An 11,056-nucleotide genomic window follows, 5' to 3' on the forward strand; every position below is an offset into this window, starting at 1 on the left:
AAATCAATGTTGAGTCCGAAAAGTTGTAAAGTGCATTAACGAAAGATGAGGTGCTGTTCCCCGAGCTTCCGTTGAGCTTCATTGGAACAGTGTAAGAAGCCGAGAGGTCAGAGCGGGAGTGGGACGGGAATTAAAATGGCAGGTGACCGGCAGGTCAGGGTCACGCTTGTGGACAGAGCGGAGGTGTTCAGCAAAGCGATCACCCAGTCTACGTTTGGTCTCCCCAATGTAGAGGAGATCGCATTGTGTGCAGTGAATACCAAATTGAAAGAAGTCCAAGTAAACCGCTGTTTCACCTCGAAGGAGTGTTTGGGGCCCTGGACAATGGGAAGGGAGGAGGTGAAAGGGCAGGTGTTGCATCTCCTGTGCTCGCACGGGAAGGTTCCGTGGGGAGGAAACCGGGTGTTGGGGGTGATGGAAGAGTGGACCAGGGTGTCGCGAAGGGAGAGGCCCCTTCGGAATGCTGAAAGGGGAGGGGAAGATGTGTTTGGTGGTGGGATCGCACTGGAGGTAGCAGAAATGGCAGAGGATGATATGTTGAATGAGTGGGCTGGAGGTGTGGAAGGTGAGGACAAGGGGGACCCTCTCACGGTTCGGGGAAGGAAGGGAAGGGGTGAGGGCAGAAGTGCGGGAAATTGGACGGACATGTTCGAGGGCCCCGTCAACTGCAGTGGAGGGGAATCCTCGGTTGAGGAGAAAGAAAGACATGTCGGAGGCATGGTGTTGATCTTACTTTAAAAGTAGAGCCGAATTAAAATGTTAGGGTATGTTAAGTTTTATTTAAGTGCAGCGTGTCCCTGTAATCACCCATCCCTATCTCTGTAACCTCCTCCAGCCCTACAACCCTTCGAGATCTCTGCGCTCCTCCAATTCTGGTCTCTTGCACATCCCCGATTTTCATCACCCCACCATTGGCGGGCGTGCCTTCAGCTGCCTAGGCCCTAAGCTCTGGAATTCCCCCCCTAAACCTCTCCGCCTCTCTACCTCTCTCTCCTCCTTTAAGTCGCTCCTTCAAACCTACGTCTTTGACCAAGCTTGTGGTCACCTACCATCTCCTTTTGTGGCTCGGTGTCAAATGCTCCTGTAAAGTCCCTTGGGATGTTTTTACCATGGTAAAGGCACTATATAAATGCAAGTCATTGTTGTCCATAGGATAAAAAAAAACTCTACATTTGTCCACTTACAGCAAAATTGTAAAAATGCGATGACAGTTTCAGCAAAACTAGTAAACAGCAAAAAATCTTTCCTCCCAGTGACGGTATGCAGGAATAATTGAAGAAATTCACACCAATAAATATAGTCCTCTGGAGATTTTGATAACACCATCGGTGTGCAGAGCATTGCAAAAACCTGTAACTGACTGGTGTGATGAGAAAATTATGGTATTTGTGTAAAAATAAATCAGAATAGGCAGAAAGGGTCAGTGAAAAGGCAAAGCACAGGATAAAGGAAGGAATAAGGAGCTATAAATTGGGCCGTGTAGCGTCCGTTTTTTTTAGGCGCTACGCAGCCTCCTTCGTTTCCAAAATGCACGCGCACACTTCTGGCGTGATGTGCGCCAGACGCCATCTTGGTAAAGGCATTTGCGCACGCGCAGGTAACGAACGCCGGTACCATGTAAAGTAAGGAGAATATGCTTTGGATCAGTGTGCAACGCTGATTTAAAGGGATAGATACCATTTTGGCACTGAACGCTCCAGCTAACACATTGGGCTCGATTTTCCTGGGAAATTGCAGGTGCGATGGGGCTCCGAAAATCGGGGAAATCCCCCCGTTCGGGTTCGGAGCCCGGCTCCAACCCGCAGGCTTCCGGGTTCCCCACTGGCGCATATGGGTACGCGCGCGCCTCCCGAATGCAAAAGTCCCACTGGCAATTAAAGTCGGCGAGATGATAATTTACACAGTTGTTGAGCTATTTTAAGTACTTGAAGTTCTTAAATTTCTCCACATTTTGGCAGGTGTGCGATTTTGAAGCATCCTCAGCGTGTTTCCCGTGCTGTGGGAAACACTCCACGTTGCAACAGACGTGTTTCAGCCAGTGGGACATTCAAGTGCTTATTTGACAGATGGGGAGAAAAGGTCACTTATTGCAGCAGGGCACGCAGTTATTTCAGACAAAGTTTTGGCTGCAAGGTTTTTGTGTTTTCGCTGAAAATTCTTACTTGCCACTCAAAATTCTGCTGTTCAAACATTTTTAACTATTTTGCGGACCCCCTCAAACTCACGCTGTCAGGATGGTGGAGGCGGGGGGCGCCATGGCTGCATTCACCACTACATCCGAGGACGAGCAACATCACCAGCCTCGCCAGGCATGGCGTCCACCTCCGCCACGTGGAGTTCCACAACACAGTGCAGCGCCACAGGCACCTGCACAAGGGCACTGAGGGCAACAACAGAGAGGGGCACCACTCGAGGAGGTGCCTTCGACATCTGCCACTCACATTGAGGAGGAGGAGGGGGAGGAGGAGGAGGAGGAGGAGGAACTGAGTCCACCTGAGCATTGCCTGGAGAAGAGTGGTCCCACCGACGCGGACTCTCCGCAGCTGCCCTTGCCACCAGTGTCTGCTCGTGCTCACATGTGTGTGGTAACTCACCAGGTGCCAACCCAACTAGCTGTGGACTAGGACCCACCGAAGTGTGAGTATCTGCGCTGGTGGATGGCTCGCTAAGATGTGACAGTGCCCTCTGCCGTCACAGCGGTCGCTGAAGGCCCTGTAAGAGAACAGAAGGCAATATTAAGCATGATCACAGATGCGTCATGTTCCGATGAGCATACCGAGGTGCTGAAGATGGCAAGGCATGTTAACATCAATTCATATTGTGTCTGCTGAATGTTAAAGTGATGTCACCAGACGTTTGTCGGGTTCCAGTCTCGGTGTCTCCGACGGGCAGGCACTCGAGGGTTCGGCTGAGCTCCAGCGCCTCCTGCTCCGTGTCTGTGAGGACGACGATTTGTTGCGGCCCCCTTCCTGTCCTCGCCCTCTCATGTGCATTCTGAGCTCTCTTCTCCTACAAGGGGAGAAAGTACAGACGCGTCAGTGAGTGATGGTGACGTGGCCAATCGATGAATGCATTGGTTTGGGTGCGGCTGACCGTGAAAGAGATGCATCAGAGAGTGAGTATGAGACAGAGCCATGACATTGTATGAGGGTTGGGTTGAGTGATAGTTTTAGGGTGAGTAATGGGGAGGTGAAGAAGTGCTGAGGAAGCGCAGGTAAGTTGATGATGAGCCTTAAGTGGGTGTGGGGAGTGATGTGATAGAGTAGTGTTGGCAGTGCAGAGTGAGTTGGGGGGTGGGGGCGGTGATGTGGAAGACGGAATGTAGGCGAATCATTAAGTGTACTGACTTTGGATGACCTAGTTAGGTCATTGAAGCGCTTCCTGCACTGGATCCAGGTGTGGGAGATGTTGCTGCTGCTCAAGCCAGGCCTTCTTGGTCATCCATGTGCCCAATCACCCCCCCACCCCACGCTGCCATCCCACCTTCACTCAACGGGGCCATTGTCTTAACCACAAACAGCTGAACATGCCTTAGTCAGCCTGGAGGACCCACCACCAGCGCTATTTAAAGGGACCATGCAGGATTTACAGGTTAGTTGCTGGATTATTGCTTCTGGCTGCTGATGCATTTGTATCTGTTTTTGGAGGTCACCTATACTTGAATACTAGCCTAAAATTTAGAGCCAGGACTTGCAGGAGTGAAGTTAGGAAATACTTCTACGCGCAAAGGGTGGTAGAAGTTTAGAACGCTCTTCTACAAATGATAGTTGATGCTAGCTCAATTATTAATTTTAAATCTGAGACTGATAGATTTTTGTTAACCAAGGGTATTAAAGGATGTGGGACTAAGGTGGGTGTATGGAGTTAGGTCACAAATCAGATATGATCTCATTGAATGGCAGAACAGGCTCGAGGGGCTAAATGCCACTGCCACTTGCAGCCTCCTGTTACGCACCACCTTCTCTTGCAAGGAAATGGGACCTGTGTCGGTGAGTGTCCTGCAGGATGTCTGGGTGATGGGGGGGGTGTAGTGCGTGGAGCAGTGGATGCGGCTAGTGGTGCAGTTGGTAGGAGATGCCACTTGACAGTTGACCTCACTCAACTTGATCAACGCGTGTCAAAGCATTGAACTTCTTCCTGCACTGCATCCATGTTTGTGGTGCTATGCGCCTGGCATTGACTTCGTCTGCTACTACCTCCCATTGCCCCTTGAGCATATGTCTGGAGGGACTCTTGCCCCCCTGCAGATATTGGATGCCCCTCCTTCTGTCCACCTCTTGCACCAAGGCCCGTAGTGCGTCAGCAGAGAACCTTGGTGCATGCTCTCTCGCAAGCCTGGTACAAACTCAGATCGGCAGATTGGAGGATGTGGGATTTAGTAGTGTGCAACCTTTATTCAATGTTTTAACATAACTCATCAGCTTGTTAACATATGAACGGGGCCTGCATCTGTGATGTCTGATCTCCATTCAGACTCCGTGCGGACTCGTATCTTATATTTTGCACATAAGAGATGCGGGCTGCCTTTAAGAGGTGCGAGGCACTCAGGCGCTATCGGGCCCCCCTGCTGGTGAGAAGTCATTCAACAGCCCAGCCAAACCTGGCTGCTCACGCTGGAATCAGGTAAGTGAGCAGGCAGCACGAATCTCACGTGCTGCCTGCATCGGAACAACCGGGTTAACCGCACACCGCGACCCCCGCACCCGAATTCGGGAGTTATCGAATTTAACCCCCCACCCCAGATGTGTGCATACCAATTGTCCTGCGTTTTATTGGGCTCGCAGGGACAAATTAAACTTCCCACGGTGCACTGAGGTCACCTCATGCGCCACTGCGGTTCAGCTATAACGGTCCAAATCCATCCTCGACACCGACCCTAACCACGAGCTCTTGCCTGATGCTTCCCTCAGGGATTGAACTCTGCTGCTAGTGTTTTGAGTTCAGGAATTACCAACCCTAACCTGCAGCAGAATTGGATCCCTGAGCAAAGCAGCAGCATTAGGTAAGAGTCAGCAGCTGCACTTAGGGGCAAATTGGGCAAGAAAGGGTGTCACTCTGAACTGAGGGGGGAGAGGGAAGGAGAAGAGTGCCTCTGTCAACTGAGGGGGAAGGATAAGAGTTTGAGTATTATCACACTGTAGAAGCATATATTTGTATGTTTAGGTGCAATGTTATATATGTTTAATATCGATGATGTGGAGATGCCGGTGATGGACTGGGGTTGACAATTGTAAACAATTTTACAACACCAAGTTATAGTCCAGCAATTTTATTTTAAATTCACAAGCTTTCGGAGGCTTCCTCCTTCGTCAGGTGAATGATGTGAAAAACTCAGTACCCACGGACCAGTTGAACCAGGAACACTTCTCACCACGATGGACGTCTCGGCACTCTACACCAGTATCCCCCACGATGACGGCATCGCTGCGACAGCATCAATACTCAACACCAACAACAGCCAATACCCGGACGCCATCCTACAACTCATCCGCTTCATCCTGGATCACAATGTCTTCACCTTCGATAACCAGTTCTTTACCCAAACACACGGAACAGCCATGGGGACCAAATTCGCACCCCAATACGCCAACATTTTCATGCACAAGTTCGAGCAGGACTTCTTCACTGCACAAGACCTCCAACCAACACTATACACCAGATACATCGACGACATTTTCTTTCTATGGACCCACGGCAAGGAGTCACTAAAGAGACTACACGATAACATCAACAAGTTCCATCCCACCATCAAGCTCACCATGGACTACTCCTCAGAATCAGTTTCTTTCTTGGACACACGAATCTCCATCAAAGACGGGCACCTCAGCACCTCACTCTACCGCAAGCCCACGGACAACCTCACGATGCTCCACTTTTCCAGCTCCCACCCTAACCACGTCAAAGAGGCCATCCCCTATGGACAGGCCCTGCGAATACACAGGGTCTGCTCAGACGAGGAGGAACGCGATGGACACCTACAGACGCTGAAATACGCCCTAGTAAGAACGGGATATGACGCTCGACTCATCGATCGACAGTTCCGACGGGCCACAGCAAAAAATCGCATAGACCTCCTCAGGAGACTAACACGGGACGCAACCAACAGAGTACCCTTTGTCGTCCAGTACTTCCCCGGAGCGGAGAAACTACGCCATGTTCTCCGCAGCCTTCAACATGTCATCAATGAGGACAAACACCTCGCTATGGCCATCCCCACACCTCCACTACTCGCCTTTAAACAGCCACCCAACCTCAAACAGACCATCGTTCGCAGCAAATTACCTAGCTTTCAAGAGAACAGCGTCCACGACACCACACAACCCTGCCACGGTAACCTCTGCAAGACATGCCAGATCATCGACACAGATACCACCATCACACGAGAGGACACCACCCACCAGGTGCATGGTTCATACTCCTGTGACTCGGCCAACGTTGTCTACCTCATACGTTGCAGGAAAGGATGCCCCAGAGCATGGTACATTGGCGAGACCATGCAGACACTGCGACAACGGATGAACGGACACCGCGCAACAATCGCCAAACAGGAGGGTTCCCTCCCAGTCGGGGAACACTTCAGCAGTCATGGACATTCATCCACCGACCTTCGGTTAAGTGTACTCCAAGGCGGCCTTCGAGACACACGACAATGCAAAATCGTCGAGCAGAAATTGATAGCCAAGTTCTGCACCCATGAGGACGGCCTCAACCGGGATCTTGGGTTCATGTCACGCTACACGTTACCCCACCAGCGAACAAATGTTATCTGTTTTTAATATAACGGGTCAGTTGCTGTCTTTTCTATGTTTCTACCTCTCTATCTCTGTTTTTTTTTTGTTTGTTGTATTTTTTTGGTGATTTGTATATTCTGTGAGACCTGGCAGGTAACACCTGTCTGTCTGCACACTGATTGCCTTGGCAACGGGCAGTTGAAAAAACTGTCTGTACTCACCAAGCATTGTTCTGTGAATTATAAATGCGATTTCATCTCGAGGATTTCATTTTCACATCGTTCACCTGACGAAGGAGGAAGCCTCCGAAAGCTTGTGAATTTAAAATAAAATTGCTGGACTATAACTTGGTGTTGTAAAATTGTTTACAAATGTTTAATATCCATAAAGACCAACAGAGGGAGTGCTGAATCACTAAAGATAAAGAGGGTGGAATCCAGTTTGGATTGGTGTGTAGTTGAAGGGTTTTCATGGCCTACCTGGTTAGGGAGCGCCATCACCACACAGACTGCAGCGGTTCAAGAAGAAGGCCCACCGCCACCTTTTCAGGTCAACTATGGATGGGCAATAAATACCAGCCTTGCCAGTGCTGCCCACATCCTGAGAATGAATGGCTTTTAAATTGTGCTCATCAAGGTGAAGAAGATTGGTGCTAGGGAACAAGATTTTTGCACGCTGCCAACATCAAGTGCACCCAGTAAAGTACTCTCCAAATGGTGGGCCCCACCCTTTAGCTCAGAAGATTACTCTTTCATGGCAACATTAACAACTTGCATTTATATAGCTCCTTTAACATAGTATAACATCCCAAAGCGTTATCTAATAAAATTTGACACCGAGCCACGTAAAGAGATATTAGGACAGGTGAGCAAAAGCTTGGTCAAAGAGATAGGTCTTAAAGGAGGAGAGAGAGGTGGAGAGGCGTAGAGGTTTAGGGAGGGAATTCCAGAGTTTAGAGCCGAGGCAGCTGAAGGCACAGCTGCCAATGGTGGAGTGATAAAAATCGGCGATGTGCAAGAGGGCAGGATTGGAGGAGTGCAGAGGTCTCGGAGGGTTGTAGGGCTGGAGGAGGTTACAGAGAAGGGGAGGGGCCGATTTGCATTTCACATGGCTACCATCTTTATCATCTCTTTCAGCGAGATTGTTTAAAACTATAGTTGTGCAAAAATCAATTAAAAATATAATATGAATTTACATCATTTATTGTGGGACAGAAATAATTCATTCCAGTAATCGTCAACACTCATCTCCATCCTTTGCTCTCAGCTTCTTCCTTTGGTGATCCAGTCCTTACATTTCTTGCTCTAATCTGGAGGGTTTTTTTTTCACCTCCAGTCCATGGTTTATCAATCCCTCACTCTATCTCAATCTTTCGCTTAATGTCGCTCCCTCTAAATCTCTCACACACTCCTTTTTAACCACATGCACATGCCTTGAAATATAGTCGCTCACCTTCACTGCTTTCCCCCCTCCTTTTGCTGCTGGCACCCCGCATGAACAGGTGATTGCAAAATCTGATTCCATCTACACGTCAGTTGCTTTAGAAATACTGATACAAACTCCCCAGTCAGTGCTCAAATACAGGCAGTTTCGTAACGTGGACCAGTGCCCACTAGAAACTGGATTGAAACATTTTAGGAAGGATGTCAAGGCCTTAGAGAGGGTGCAGAGGAGATTTACTAGAATGGTTCCAGGGATGTGGGACTTCAGTTATGTGGATAGACTGGAGAAGCTGGGATTGTTCTCCTTAGAGCAGAAAAGGTAATGAGGAGATTTAATAGAGGTGTTCAAAATCATGAAGGGTTTTGATAGAGTAAATAAGGAGAAACTGTTTCCAGTGGCAGAAGGGTCGTTGACCAGAGGACACAGATTTAAGGTAATTGGCAAAAGAGCCAGAGGTGAGATAAGGAGACAATTTTTTACACAGTGACTTATTATGATCTGGAATGTACTGCCTGAAAAAGTGGAAGCTTTCAAAAGAGAATTCAATAAATACTTGAAGGAGAGTAAATTGCACAGCTACGGGGAAAGAGCAAATAAGTGAGACTAATTGGATAGTTTTTCAAAGAGCCGGCACAGGCATGGAGGGCTGAATGGCCTCTTTCTGTGCTGTAAGTTTTTATGATTCCATGAGACTGTCCAAGTTCTAATCATTTCACAAGAGGTCCCGATGGCGGGCAGAGTGAAAACTTTCATCTCATCGGTCCAAGCTGGATTTGAAGTTAGACCTCTGCAGTGGATGAACAAAATGACAAGTTTCTTGTACGGTCTTATATTTTTAAAAAATCGTATATCTACGTGTAGGTCCTGTCTACTTTTCCTCCTAGTATCGACACATATATAATACAACCCGGCCGTTGTAAAGCAGTCGCACTGTAATTACACTCTTCTCTCAGTGGAGGCGCTGCAGTGCCACTATTGACAGGAGGATTTAATACAAGTCTCATCAGGCTGCCGCCATTATAAATGGAGTCACAGCAAATTATAATGGAAATGTTAAGATGTGTGACTGGGAACTGGGTTACGTTCCGAAAGCCTTTGTCCACCAACACTGCTTCACCTGAAAGCTACACTCAGTCCTGGTTCCCATGTGCAACACCACAGGCAATCAACTGTAGTATATAAATATGTACATATACAGAGGGCATTATTTCTAAGTAAAAACTCTTTTTTTCTAATTATTGATGCTATTATAATCCTGGTTTATTGCTGCTTCTGGCCCACTAGCAGCTTTTAAAAAGTTTTTTTTTAAAATAGGTCTTACCTGGGTATGGACCCTTGCGGCCGCCATCTTATGCTAGTGGGTTGGAAGCCTTGGGGGCCATAGTTGGACCCAAGGTTAAAATGGCGTACACGTCCCGATGACTTGACATCCTTCCTAAAATGTGCTGCCCAGAATTGGACACAATACTCCAGCTGAGGCCTAACCACTGATTTATAAAAAGGTTTAGCATAACTTCCTTGCTTTTGTACTCTTATTTATAAAGCCATGGATCTTGTAATCTTTCTTTTTTAACAGCTTTACCAACTTGTCCTGCCACCCTTCAAAGATTTGTGTATGTGAATCCCCAGGCCTCTCTGCTCCTGTACACCTCTTAAAATTGTACCATTTAGTTTATATTGCCTCTCCTCATTCTTCCTCCTAAAATGCATCTCATTGCTGTTTGTAAAACTTTCTGGTACAGAATAACTGTTGAATTTGCCTACAGATCACATCAAAAGTAATCCATTTGCTTTGATGGACATTGATTTTTCCTCATCCTTCTGTGAGGAGCCTTGGGAGATCTGTCTATGTTAAAGGCGCTATAGAAATCCAAGTTGTGGTTATTGAGCTGTTATGTAAGTGTATAGCCAACTTGAAGCAGTTCTGTAACATAAATACAGCATGAAGTGAGAATGTAATGGACTGTTATGGTTTATCACATGATCCATGTCTGTGTTTGGTATAGTCTTCCAGTCATGATACATATCGAAACTGGTGGTTTGTCAGTAGAGAATGACTCTATTGTAAGTAATAAATCATAACTAAGTATTGACAGACTGATCCATATTTTAATTGTTGACACATTTTTCCCTGTCATATCCTGCTGACTATTTACCATCAGCTTATAAATCATGTACACAGTCAGTCATCTGTGGGCTTTCCATGCATGTGTCACCAAAGTATGTACTGAAAAAAAAGCCCGCTTCATTCTTCTTAAAGGGCCAGTGTCATTGTTTACTTTCAAAGGGCTTGCAATCTGTACATTTGCAAATACCATTTGACCAGAGACTAATCTGTCAGGAGTGGTGCAAAACTAGCATAATTTTCTCTCTACCTCCTGTCCTGAAGGCACATTGTATCTTAACCATTAACCTGCCTTTGCTCCATATCCCTTGATCCACAGCCTTTTGGGGGAGAGTGTTCTACATTAATACTATCCTTTTGTGTTAAAAAGTGCTTCCTGATGTTCCTTCTGAATGCCCTAGTTCTAATTTAAAGATTGTGCCCCCTTGTTCTTGATTCTCCCACCAAAGAAAATAGTCTCTCTGAATTTACCCTATTGGATCCTTTTAATATTTTCAGCACACCAATCAGATCACCCCTCAATCTCCTACACTCAAAGAAATACAAGCCAAGTTTATACAACCTCTCCTCATAATTTAACTTTCTGAGCCCTGATATAATTCTGGTGAATCTGCGCTGTACCCCCTCCAAGACCAATATATCCTTCCTGAGGTACCGCAGTGCTCCAGGTAGGGTCTGACCAGGGCTGTACAGATGTAACGTAAAGTTAATCCCTTTGTATTCCAACCCCCTTGAAATAAAGACCAACCTAAGCACC

Source organism: Heptranchias perlo, chromosome 14, assembly GCF_035084215.1.
Source record: "Heptranchias perlo isolate sHepPer1 chromosome 14, sHepPer1.hap1, whole genome shotgun sequence".
Classification (NCBI taxonomy): domain Eukaryota; kingdom Metazoa; phylum Chordata; class Chondrichthyes; order Hexanchiformes; family Hexanchidae; genus Heptranchias; species Heptranchias perlo.